Source organism: Podarcis tiliguerta (genome assembly GCF_965153285.1).
Source record: "Podarcis tiliguerta genome assembly, chromosome: 9".
NCBI lineage: Eukaryota > Metazoa > Chordata > Lepidosauria > Squamata > Lacertidae > Podarcis > Podarcis tiliguerta.
In genome coordinates, this window is record NC_139542.1 from 73,159,236 (window position 1) to 73,170,385 (window position 11,150).

The window sequence follows — 11,150 nt, forward strand, 5'->3', positions numbered from 1 at the left end:
CAGGTTGCAATGGATTTCGTTTTACGTATTTTTTAAGCAACAGCAACACTCCTGAATCGCCCTCCCTCTCTGCAGCAGGTGGAGAGATAAACCTAACATACAATAAGTAATATAAAACTTGTCAATAAATAATAGGCACAGATAAATGAGCGAACAGACTTTAGTCTAAGGGCTTAGGATGCAGCATTTTTTAGGGCAATGTCCCCTCCCCCCTCCAAAAGTGGTTTAGAAAAGACTGGATTCCTCCAGGTCAGAGATGGATTATTTAGCTTTCTGGGCCTTACAGAGCCTGGGAGCTGATTCCCCTCCGTCTCTTGGCCTCTGCGATGTTTACTCCTTTGAGATCTTAAAATGCCTGTGCAGACCACTTTCTTGGGCAGGTTTGTCAGCAGCGCTGTGTTTCTACCAGCACCTCCTTAATTTTGCTAGCCCCCACTGCCAAAAGAGACCCAGCAAAGAGGCTTGTGGCAGCTGTGCCCAACCTGGTGCCTTCCAGATGTTGTTGGCCCAACTCCCATCATCTCTGACCATTGCCTATGCCAATGGGAGGTGGATTCCAGCAACATCTGCATTGATGTCCTGTGGAAACCAACCTGTTTGCCTGGGATTTTTGGGTGGGCAGGAAGGTGATGGGAATTTTGTTGCTGCTGCTGCTGCAGATGAGAGCCCAGGTGGTCCATGGGAGTGTGCTATGCTTTTATCTGTTTTGTATAAGCAGTGTTGGATCGGTTTTATTCTTGTGTTTTAGTATAATGTAAGCTCCCCTGGAATCCTTGGAAGAAAGGCAGGTTAGAAATTCTCTCATAAATAAAAATTGCAGTGGGAGACTTGAAAAGCCTTAGTTAGCAACCTGGGAGCAGACGGAAGAGGCACGTTGTCTGCCCAAGGAAGTTGCTTGTTTGTGTGAAGGTGTCATTCGTAGTTGACCTCTCCCACCCACACTGTGTCATAGGAGGTCATCCTGATGGGGCCACAGTACAGTGGTACCTCGGGTTAAGTACTTAATTCGTTCTGGAGGTCCATTCTTAACCTGAAACTGTTCTTAACCTGAAGCACCACTTTAGCTAATGGGGCCTCCTGCTGCTGCCTCGCCTCCGGAACACGATTTCTGTTCTCATCCTGAAGCAAAATTCTTAACCCGAGGTACTATTTCTGGGTTAGCGGAGTCTGTAACCTGAAGTGTCTGTAACCTGAAGCGTCTGTAACCTGAAGCATCTGTAACCCGAGGTACCACTGTATTTTGGGCAAAAAACATAGATGGAGGTGGTTTTGAATATGTGCCCCTACCAGTGACAACTTTCCCATTGCACATCACTCTCTCCAGTTCCTTCCTTTTCATATCCTCATCCTTTCATTTAAGGATGTCAGGTTACCCACATTGGGGTCTGGCAAATTCCCCTTTGGTTCAAACATGCAGTCGCGACTTATTCTGGTTTTCAACTTCGGCTTTTGATCTCGAAACTGTGGTATGTAAACACAGGAGCAGTCAATGACAACATTCCTAGAGTGTACATGTTAGAACATGGGGAGGGATGTCTGTCCAGCAAGCAGGTAAACTTCCTGGGGATGGACTTCCTCCGCATGTGACCAGAGGTGGGTGTGGCCTCACCTGTGCAGGTAAATGATAAAAGCACAGGGCAGGCAGCCATCTCTCTCTCTCTCTCTGCCATCTTCCTTCGATGAGGAAACATCTAAGGATGCCCTCTTGGCTCTCAGCCAAGAGAGGAGATAAGGACTATCTTGCTACAAAATAGATTCTAAGTGTATGTAACCTTTTTTAAGCTGTCTGCCTTCTGGGATCATACTGTGAACAGAACGTGAGTAAACTCTTTTATACTTTTATAAAGACTGTGTCATGTCTTGTATTTTAAGAGGGAACAAAAGGGGAAATTACCAGAGTAATTATTATAGAGGTTCTAGCGAACCTGTGCAAGCGTTACCGTTGCGAACTTAAAGGGGAATGTCTATAAACTCTGCTGATATTTTGGGAACTTGTTAGCACAAGTTGGATAAGGATATAATTAGTCAATATATCCTCTCCTGCACCCCAGAACATTCCCACAGAAACATTCTGTTTATCACAGCTGATTCCTCTCTTCATCTTTATTGGAATCGGAAGGACTGGTGCAGGTCTGTCACCATGTGCCTTGCTCTTCACAACCCTGATGTCAGGTAAGTGCCACCCCTCAGGAAGGGATCAGCCCTTGGCATGGTGCTGACAATTGCCATCCCCGCAAAACCACATCACGTGCTCCCCGCCTCCCAGTGGCCCCTGGGTGTCCTTCAATTATGGATGCTAGGCAGAGCTTTTGAATGGGACCTGAGCTGGACTCCCATCCGTGGCAGCTGCCCACCACTTTACGCAACTCAGAATTAACCACAGGGATCCGTGGCCTGAGTGGATGGGAGTGAGCTTGGCTTCTTTTCAGAAGCGACACTGCCACTGAAGAGCATCTGGGGACCCAGTGGCAGGGACTGGTGGCCTGGCTGGGCCAGGCTGATAAGCACCCTTCCAAGCAGACCTTTTGCCACTTCTTTAAGTGTTGCAATCCTAAAGCACCACCTGAATAAAATACGGCCTGCTGTGCTGCCAAGGTAGTATAATAAAATAATAATAATAATAATAATAATAATAATAATAATAATAAATGCCTCCCATCTGACTAGATTGCCCCAGCCACTCTGGGCAGCTTCCAATAAATTATAAAACCACAGTAAAACATGAGCTTCAGTTTCCTAGCTTTAGAGTAAGAAAACCAACCATATAAGCATTGCCATTCCTCAACTGAGTTGTATCCAAGGCATTGCAATGAGCAGTACAGCATAGCTAAAAGGGTATTTGGGAAGAGAGTAAAGCCAATGAACTGTGTGTGCAGAAAGCACAAAGTCTAGCAGGATCCTGTCATGGAGAAAGTGTAGGATTGGGTTGCCAGCATCGAGTTCTGTCCAGCACTGCCTCACAAACTTGCCGCTGTCTCTGGTGCAAGGCAGTGAGAAGCTGCCCTTGCATTTATGTAACTGTGCGTTAACTGGCTTTAAAGGGCTTTTACAAATACTTGTGATACGGTGGCCTTTTTTTACATCCCACATTATGAAAGAAGTGTGCTCTTCTGGTGGCACTGAGGAGGCCATGATTGTTAAATTTGGTGGGAACCATGTGCCAACAGTTGGGCAGAGCGTTACGCTTTATGCTGTATGTTTTTCTTCTTCTTCCAAAGATGTACTCCTTGCTTTCTGCCTCTTGTCACGTTTCTCTGCCTGGCTGGGACAAAAACAGCAACCCAGAGACTTGGAACAAGCTGTGACCCAACAACCAGTACAAGGTATGGTACAAAATGCTTAACTAGGGCTATGATGCTGGTTATCCTATAGGCCAGGGATGGGGAGCCTGGTGTCCAGCAGAGATTGTTGGGACTCCAACTCCCATCAGCCCCATCCCTGAGATCTACAGAAGACGGGCTAATAATAATAATAATAATAATAATAATAATAATGGCCATTGGGTGGAAGGAATAATAAGCTTCAGCTTTAGAAGGCCTGGGGTGTGTGATCACAGCATTTTGGAGTTGGATTAGATGACCGTTGGGTCCCTTCTATGATTCTTCACTCTCCTCTCCAGTTCAATCTTCTAAACTCCGACTGAATAAGCAGGATAGATCCCTGAGTTTCTGCCACTGACTTGTGATTCTTTCTGCAAAATTGCTTTTAAGCACATTCAAGTTGAATGATTAGAGATCCTTTCCTCCCACTGAAGCAAAGGGGTATAATTTCAGTGTATGCGAGTCAGAAGAATTGCAATATGAACTGCCTGTTTAGGGCTCCTAGGCACTTAGCAAATTTCTTGCAGTTCAGCTCTGAAAATACTTCCTTGTGTCTTGCTCTCAACCCCAAGCAGCTGATTTTCAGGGGGGAGCCAGGTGCAGTTGAATAAGGATAAACAAGGAAAACGAAGTGTTTGGTCTGGCATAATGTCACCGTTTGGGTACAACTTGAGCTGTTAAAAGGTTTAAGGGCTTGTTCGGGGAGTTCAAAAGCTTGCAATGCAATCCAGGGAAGAATTAAGCCTTACTTGAACCCACAGAAATAAAAACCTTAAACAGAGCACTTCAGATGGGCGGGATATAAATAATATATTATTATTATTATTATTATTAGTATTGGCTTTCACAAAATGTTCTTTCACCATTTGGGATCTATAGCTCTCAAACAAATGAGACCTAAAGGAAAAGAAAAGCCAATTACACTGGAGCCCTTCCTTGCCGGTAATTGAGGATAATATGGGAATAATTATCCTCCGAACTCCCCCAGGGTTGGGGGGGGGCACTCCACCTGCAAATCGTCTGATACCTGCTGCCCATCCAGAAGGAAGAGGGGGCAGGGGGCGCTGGGTGTAAGCCGCATGGTTGTGATACCTCTCCAAAGCCAGCGCCATGAGCAAAGGACACCTGATTTTTAAGATAAAAATTCAGACTTAAGTAACAGGCATGCTCTGAACCAGCAGAGATAAAATAACTTGCTAATTTAATCAGCCACTGAGAAGGATTTGATGTGGGGAAAGACTTTTGTTGGGACCAAAACACAACGGCTTGAAATATGTAAGTGGACGCTATCTTAATTACATAATGGACTGCATGAAATTTTGACTATGATTCTGGCAATTAGGGGAAAGATGAAAAGAATTCCTGATGGAGCTATCGTTTTGGTGTGGAGGCATCATTTCATTAACAGCTGGAAGGAGACCAAGACAGAGTTCTGGATATCTGCCTGGGATTAATGGTGGGCTGTGACACAGTTAAAATATCTCCGTGCGTAGAAAATGAAACTAAAGATTGCCGAGGAGCAGAAACTGACCCACTTGTTGAATTAATTGATGGATGAATTGTATAGCCTCAGGGGGAGGTGGCCTTTTTTATTCTCTTTTCATAGATATGTTTTTGCAGTTTTTACTGGTAAACCTCCCCCAAAAGGCAACGGAAATATGCAAGTGGGTTTGAAAGAACACTGCTCCGTGGAAGGATGAAAAAAATTCTGGACTGGAGCTACTTTGTTTTTGAAGAGGTACCAGCATGTTGGGAGATGAGATGGTCTGAGACTACAGAGGGGAATTCTGGATGGCTGCCCGGAGCTAATGGTGTCTTTTTGTCTGGGACTGTGGCATATTATGGCTCCTGTTGGCAGAAATAAAAAATGGAATTGCTGGAATGTGGACAATAGGGGGGGGGGATATTTCACACAGAACTATGAAGATGGAAGTTTGAACAGACCAGTGGTTGTAAACATAAATGACAATTAAGTGAAGGATTAACATCAGAATGGTTTATTGACTAATTAAGAAATGCAATGTGATATGAAATGGTTAGCACTCCGTGAAATTCAGAGCATGGGAAGCCACCCAAAGATGTATAATTTGGCATTTATAATTGGCTTTTTTTATTGTATTGTAATTTGGAATGTTTTAATGTGGTTCTTATTGGATTATTAAAATGGAAAACTTAATAAATATTATATAAATAAATAAATAGATAAATAACTCAATGACCTGCCTTTCAAATAAGTGTAAATGAAGCAGCTGGTTGCCATGGTGAAATTATGATGACACTGTCACTCTGTAGTGGCAGCGCTGAAGTCATAAGTCAGACTCAAGGGGGGATTTCCCTCCAAGGCCCTGCCTACTAGTTATCAGTGACCTAAAGTTTTCCAGTAAAACATGAAATATGGTCACACGCTACATCTTGTTTGTGCGCTTAGTTCATAACTTTCTCTTAGCTAAATAAATAATAATAATAATATTTTTTATTACTTATCCCCAGCTACTATGAGCAGCTTCCAGAAAAATATAAACAATAATGTCAAACATAAGAAACTTCCTGATACAGGGCTGCCTTCAGGTGTCTTCTAAAAGTTCTGTAGTTCTTTACCTCCTTGACATCTGACGGGGTGGGAGGTGGGGGTGGGGCGTTTCCCAGGGAGGGCGCCAACACCGGGGAGGAATCAGACTCTTAAGTCAGGGACACTGAGAACTTGGAATGTTTTTGTTCCTTCCTTGGAAAGGGAGAAATGGTTACGAAATAAAAATAAATTGGAAAAAAGATACTTGAAGAAATGTCCAGTACATAGTTCAGAAAAGAGATGCAGAGAAAAAGTAAAATGCCACAGTGCTGGAATGGTTTCAAAATTTCTGATTTTGGAGTGTGTTATCTGACATTCTGAAATTTGCTGCACTTCTTGGGAGTTCTACGTTAATAGATATTCTCTTGGAAGTCTTCCTTTGTGACATAAGAAAGCTGCCTGGATCAGGCCAGTGGCCCAAGTTCAGCATGTCATTCTCACAGATGCCTGTGTAAAAACTGCAAGCAGAATCTGACCACAACAGCCCTCATGATTCTCAGGAACTGATATACAGAAATATGCCGCCTTTGAACCTGGAGGTGCTATGTAGCCATCACCTGACACATCGCTGAGTTCACATGGCACCCACCTGGCTTCTTCCCCCAAAGAATCTGGGAGCTATAATTTGGGTCATTGGGTTTGGTGCTTTTGTAACTGGATTTGTAATGGTTTTTAGTCAAATACAATAAATGATTGATTGATTGATGAAAAGGTGCTTTTTTCCTGAGATGCTAACTTTCTCTCTGCATGTCATCCCTTGAACAGCTTCTTGTGCAAAGATAAGGCTTGCTTTCATTGCTCTGTTCATTTGTGCATTTGACTAGTGTTCTGTGGAGGAAAATGCAGCCCCTGGGCTGAAAAATGTCCCCCTTCTGTCCCCTTGGGTTTCCGGTGTGGCCTTCAGAGATATTGGCACAACTTGGGGGTGTTGGCTGCTGAGCTGCGCCCTCCATTGTGAGGACTGAGGGGGTGATGGTGATGTCTCCCCAGCTGCTGCCATTGTCTGTGAGTTCACTGTGGTGTCACAAAAACATTTGGCAGCTGAGCGGGTATAAATGTGGGCCAAGGTACAATCCTCGGCACTTGCCCTCCCCAGAGAGAAACGGGCAGCTCGGTGGCACTCAGCCCTGGTGGTCTCCTGCCCAGTGGTGGCAAGCTGACAAGCGGAAGGAGGCAATCTGGGATACTGTGGAGCAAGGAGAAGGCAAGTACAAAGTTTACTTGCTGGTGGGATCGCTACTTGAAGGTGACTGATATTCAGCTCTGAAGCAGGTTGCTGTCTGGCAATGGACCTGGCGAGGCTGCAGCTGGTGGGCGGTTGTCGGAAGAGTTTGCATTCAGGCTAGTGGATGCTGCGAGGCTACGCCGGCTGAGATGGATGCAAACTGGTTTGGAAGCCTTGTTTATTAACAGGCAGTCAAACAGAGGAGGAGTCTGGGGGGACGCTGTCGGATGGGGGCCATCCCCACTCACCTGTTTGCCTTTGCCTTTGCCTTACAGGGATGTCTGGAGCCGGTGAGGTTTTCCCCAAGTCCAGCCTTCAAGGTCATGAAGAGAACTTCAGGACGTCCCTATTTGAATCGGAGAAATGAACGCGGAATACTGGCAGCGACAATGGACAAGGCCGTGGCCGTCCCTGAGAGAAGGAGCTTTGAAGGGAGACTGCAGGCGGACATCTGCTGCATTGCAAGTGATGGGGCAGTGGGGATAGAGAAGAAAATGAGGGAGGAAACATTAAGCCACATTAGGCGCACCATCCATTGGAAGTGCTATGAAGACGCTTTGAACAGGAATGGCTTCCCCTCAGGGATTCTGGGAACTGTAGGTGGTTAAGGGGACGGAGAGTTGTTAGGCGGGTTAGAATTAGGGTTAGGGTTAGGGGTAGGGGTAGGAGTAGGGGTAGGGGTAGGGGTAGGGGTAGGGGTAGGGGTAGGATTCCGTTCTTGGCAGGGAACTCTGGGAATTGTAGCTCTGGTTAAGGGTTAAGGGTTAGAGTTAGGGTTACCATTAGGGTTAGGGTTCCTTCTTGCCAGGGAACTCTCGGAATTTTAGCTCGGGTTAGCATTAGGGTTAGGGTTCCCTTCTTGCCAGGGAACCCTGGGAATTGTAACTCAGGTTAGCATTAGCATTAGGGTTAGGATTCCCTTCTTGCCAGGGAACTCTGGGAATTCTAGCTCTGGTTAAAGGTTAGAGTTAGGGTTAGCATCAGGGTTAGGGTTAGAGTTCCCTTCTTGCCAGGGAACTCTGAGAATTGTAGCTCTGGTTAAGGGTTAAGGGTTAAAGGTTAGGGTTAGGGTTAGGGTTAGAGTTAGGGTTAGAGTTAGAGTTAGGGTTAGCGTCAGGGGTAGGGGTAGGGTTCTCTTTTTGCCAGGGAACTTTGGGAATTGTAGCTCTGGGAGGGGAACAGGGGGTCTCCTAACAACTCTCTGCACCTTTTTCAAACTATAGTTCCCAGATTCTTTGGGGGAAGAAGCCATGAGTGTTTAAAGCGGCTTCATAGCGCTTTAAATGGTGTGGATGTGGCCCTGGCCTCCCTCACCCCACTGCCTCTTATTACTGAGGAATCGAAAGGATTTCACCATTCAAATCTCTCGGAAACAGGAAGAAGAAAGACTTTGTATCTCATGCCATTTTGAAATGCCTTAACTTGAAATGCCAATAAAGGTATTTGTATTGCATTTTATGGTACTGTATTGTATAATGATTAACATGGGAAGTGGGATGGTAAAATGTTAATGAGGCGGACGCGATACTTCTGTCAACTGGCACGCCCCTTCTTGTGGGCCTGGAAGGAGGAATTTGCAGGCGGGCAAGGGACTTTATAAGCTGTGTTTTTCCTGATGAAGATGTGCCTGATCTTGGGTTACCCCACCTGCAAGTGTGTAGAATAAAAAGGTTTCCTAATTCACCCATTTTGTGCAGTTCACTTTATTTAAAAGGATCCAGAGACCTTAGTCTGACCAAACAGCGGGAGGCAGCGGAAGACAGAAGTGCCTGGCATGCTCTGGTCCAGGGGGTCACGAAGAGGCAGACATGACTAAACGACTAAACAACAACAACTATAGAGACCTTAAGCCAAAGGAACCAGCTTATCTCTCACAAAGGGCAAAATAAAGAAATAATACAAATCTCTCAACTGCCAAAACAAATGGTCTTGCAGCACTGTAAAAACTAACAGATTCTGGGAAAACTTTTTAAAATTGGGAGGGTGCTAAGGAGGGTTTCTGAGGGTGCCATGGAGTCCACAAGCCACACAGGTCACAAGGGGGGCTCCTCAGTCATTTCTTTATTAACCAGTGCCCCCCCCCGAGACCTAGTTTCCCCAGCCCTGTATGTATGGCCTCCTATGATGTCACAAACAGACATGGCAGCTGAGGGGAAAGAGACAGTTTCTTTTTCTAGAATTTCAAACACAGGAGGGGGACATTTTTCAGTCCAGGGGCTACATTTTCTTCCACAGAACACTAGTCAAATGCACAAATGAACAGAGCAATGAAAGCAAGCCTTATCTTTGCACAGGAAGCTGTTCAAGGAATGACATGCAGAGAGAAAGTTAGCATCTCAGGGGGAAAAAGCACCTTTTCACCAATAATCAATCAATCAATCAATCAATCATTTATTGTATTTGACTAAAAGTCATTACAAATCCAGTTACAAAAGCACAAAACCTAATTAAACCTAATAAGAAATAGGTTGTCCAACCCGCTGGAATGCATGTATTTCTGCATGTGTCTATAGTATCCATATTGCTATTAGGAATACTTGAAATGGGGGGTGGGTTTCAGCTGCACTCAACACCTCCTGGGGGGGAGGAGGGTATCTCTGCCCAGCAGCTTCCCTGCCTGCTATCTCCCCCTCCATCATCACACTGTATTTTTTTACCATATTTTTTTCAAGGAATCCGGGGACACTCTATTTATTTATTTATTTATTTATTTATTTATTTATTTATTTATTTTAATTTCATGCTTTATTATTTTAGGAAAGGGTTGTCCAGAGTTCTTGACCTTTTTTGTGTGTGGGGGGGACCCCAAAGTTGACAGGCATGCACAAAGCAGGCGGAGAAGCCCATCTACAAACACACAAATGCAAAAAAAAGAAAAGGAAAAAAGAAAGAGGTTGGTGGGGGGAGGAGATCGAGTAAAAGCGCTCACTGGTCTTGGGAAGAAGAAGAAGAACAGTTTGGATTTGATATCCCGCCTTTCACTCCCTTTAAGGAGTCTCAAAGCGGCTAACATTCTCCTTTCCCTTCCTCCCCCACAACAAACACTCTGTGAGGTGAGTGGGGCTGAGAGACTTCAGAGAAGTGTGACTGGCCCAAGGTCACCCAGCAGCTGCATGTGGAGGAGCGGGGAAGCGAACCCGGTTCCCCAGATTAGGAGACTACCGCTCTTAACCACTACACCACACTGGCTCTTTCCACACTGGAAAACATGTATTAAAACACACACACAAACACAAGGCACTTCCCATAACTGGGAGACCACTGGAGGGCGAGTGCAGTCTCTATGGAGATTTAACTGGCGGTGGTGGTGTCTTGTTACCAGAGGTGGACAAACAGCGAACTCGCACACAGCCCTTCTCACAAGAGAGAGGAGGAGGCGCAGAGAGAGGGAAAGAGGCTCCGTCTGCTGAGAATGTTTCAACCCCACCCCGTGCCCTGCTCCTGGTGGGAAGGCAGCGCAGCACTGCCGGGGACGAGGGCCCCTTCCTCACCCCTGTTAAACTCACCATCTCCACAGTGGCCATGGGAGAGAGAGGAGGGAGAGAATGCAAAGGAGCCCACCCACCCGCCTGCCTTCCTGCCCCCCCCCATTTTCCCCTCAGCCTTCGCTTTCGCACCTCTTTGTTCCCATGAGGAGAAGCTGTGGTGGCGCTCTGTCTTTCTCTCTCTCTCTCGCAACGCTCTTTTCTATGCTTCTCCTCTTTTTCACCGCCTCAGCACCTCACTTGGCCCTCCTCCCACTCAGGCGGGCAGAGCCTGCAGCAGAAGAGCACCGTGGGCAGCTCTGCGCAAATTCGGGGCGAGCGTAAATTGAGGAAGCGAGCCAGAAAGAAGCTCTCTGGCTTGCGCCTTGGTTTAAATAGCCCCCCCCCCGCCAGCAGATTGACTGGCTGGAACTTTGACATGGCTGGGATCTCCGGTGCTGCTCGCTGCCATGGTGCCCGCCATGTTGCCTTGCCGGAAGTCCCCAGGCATAAATCCAGGGACATTAATTAAAATCCAGGGACATTCCGGGTACATATTTTGTCCGGGGACA

General features: G+C 46.0%; 1 long non-coding RNA gene across 1 annotated transcript; it reads left to right on the forward strand.

The window, feature by feature from the left end:
* Window positions 1-8,035: 8,035 nt before the first annotated feature.
* Window positions 8,036-8,565, forward strand: LOC310685114. Its single transcript, XR_014515079.1, has 2 exons — window positions 8,036-8,178; window positions 8,210-8,565. It is a non-coding gene; the product is annotated as an uncharacterized lncRNA (long non-coding RNA).
* The last annotated feature ends 2,585 nt before the right edge of the window (window positions 8,566-11,150 follow it).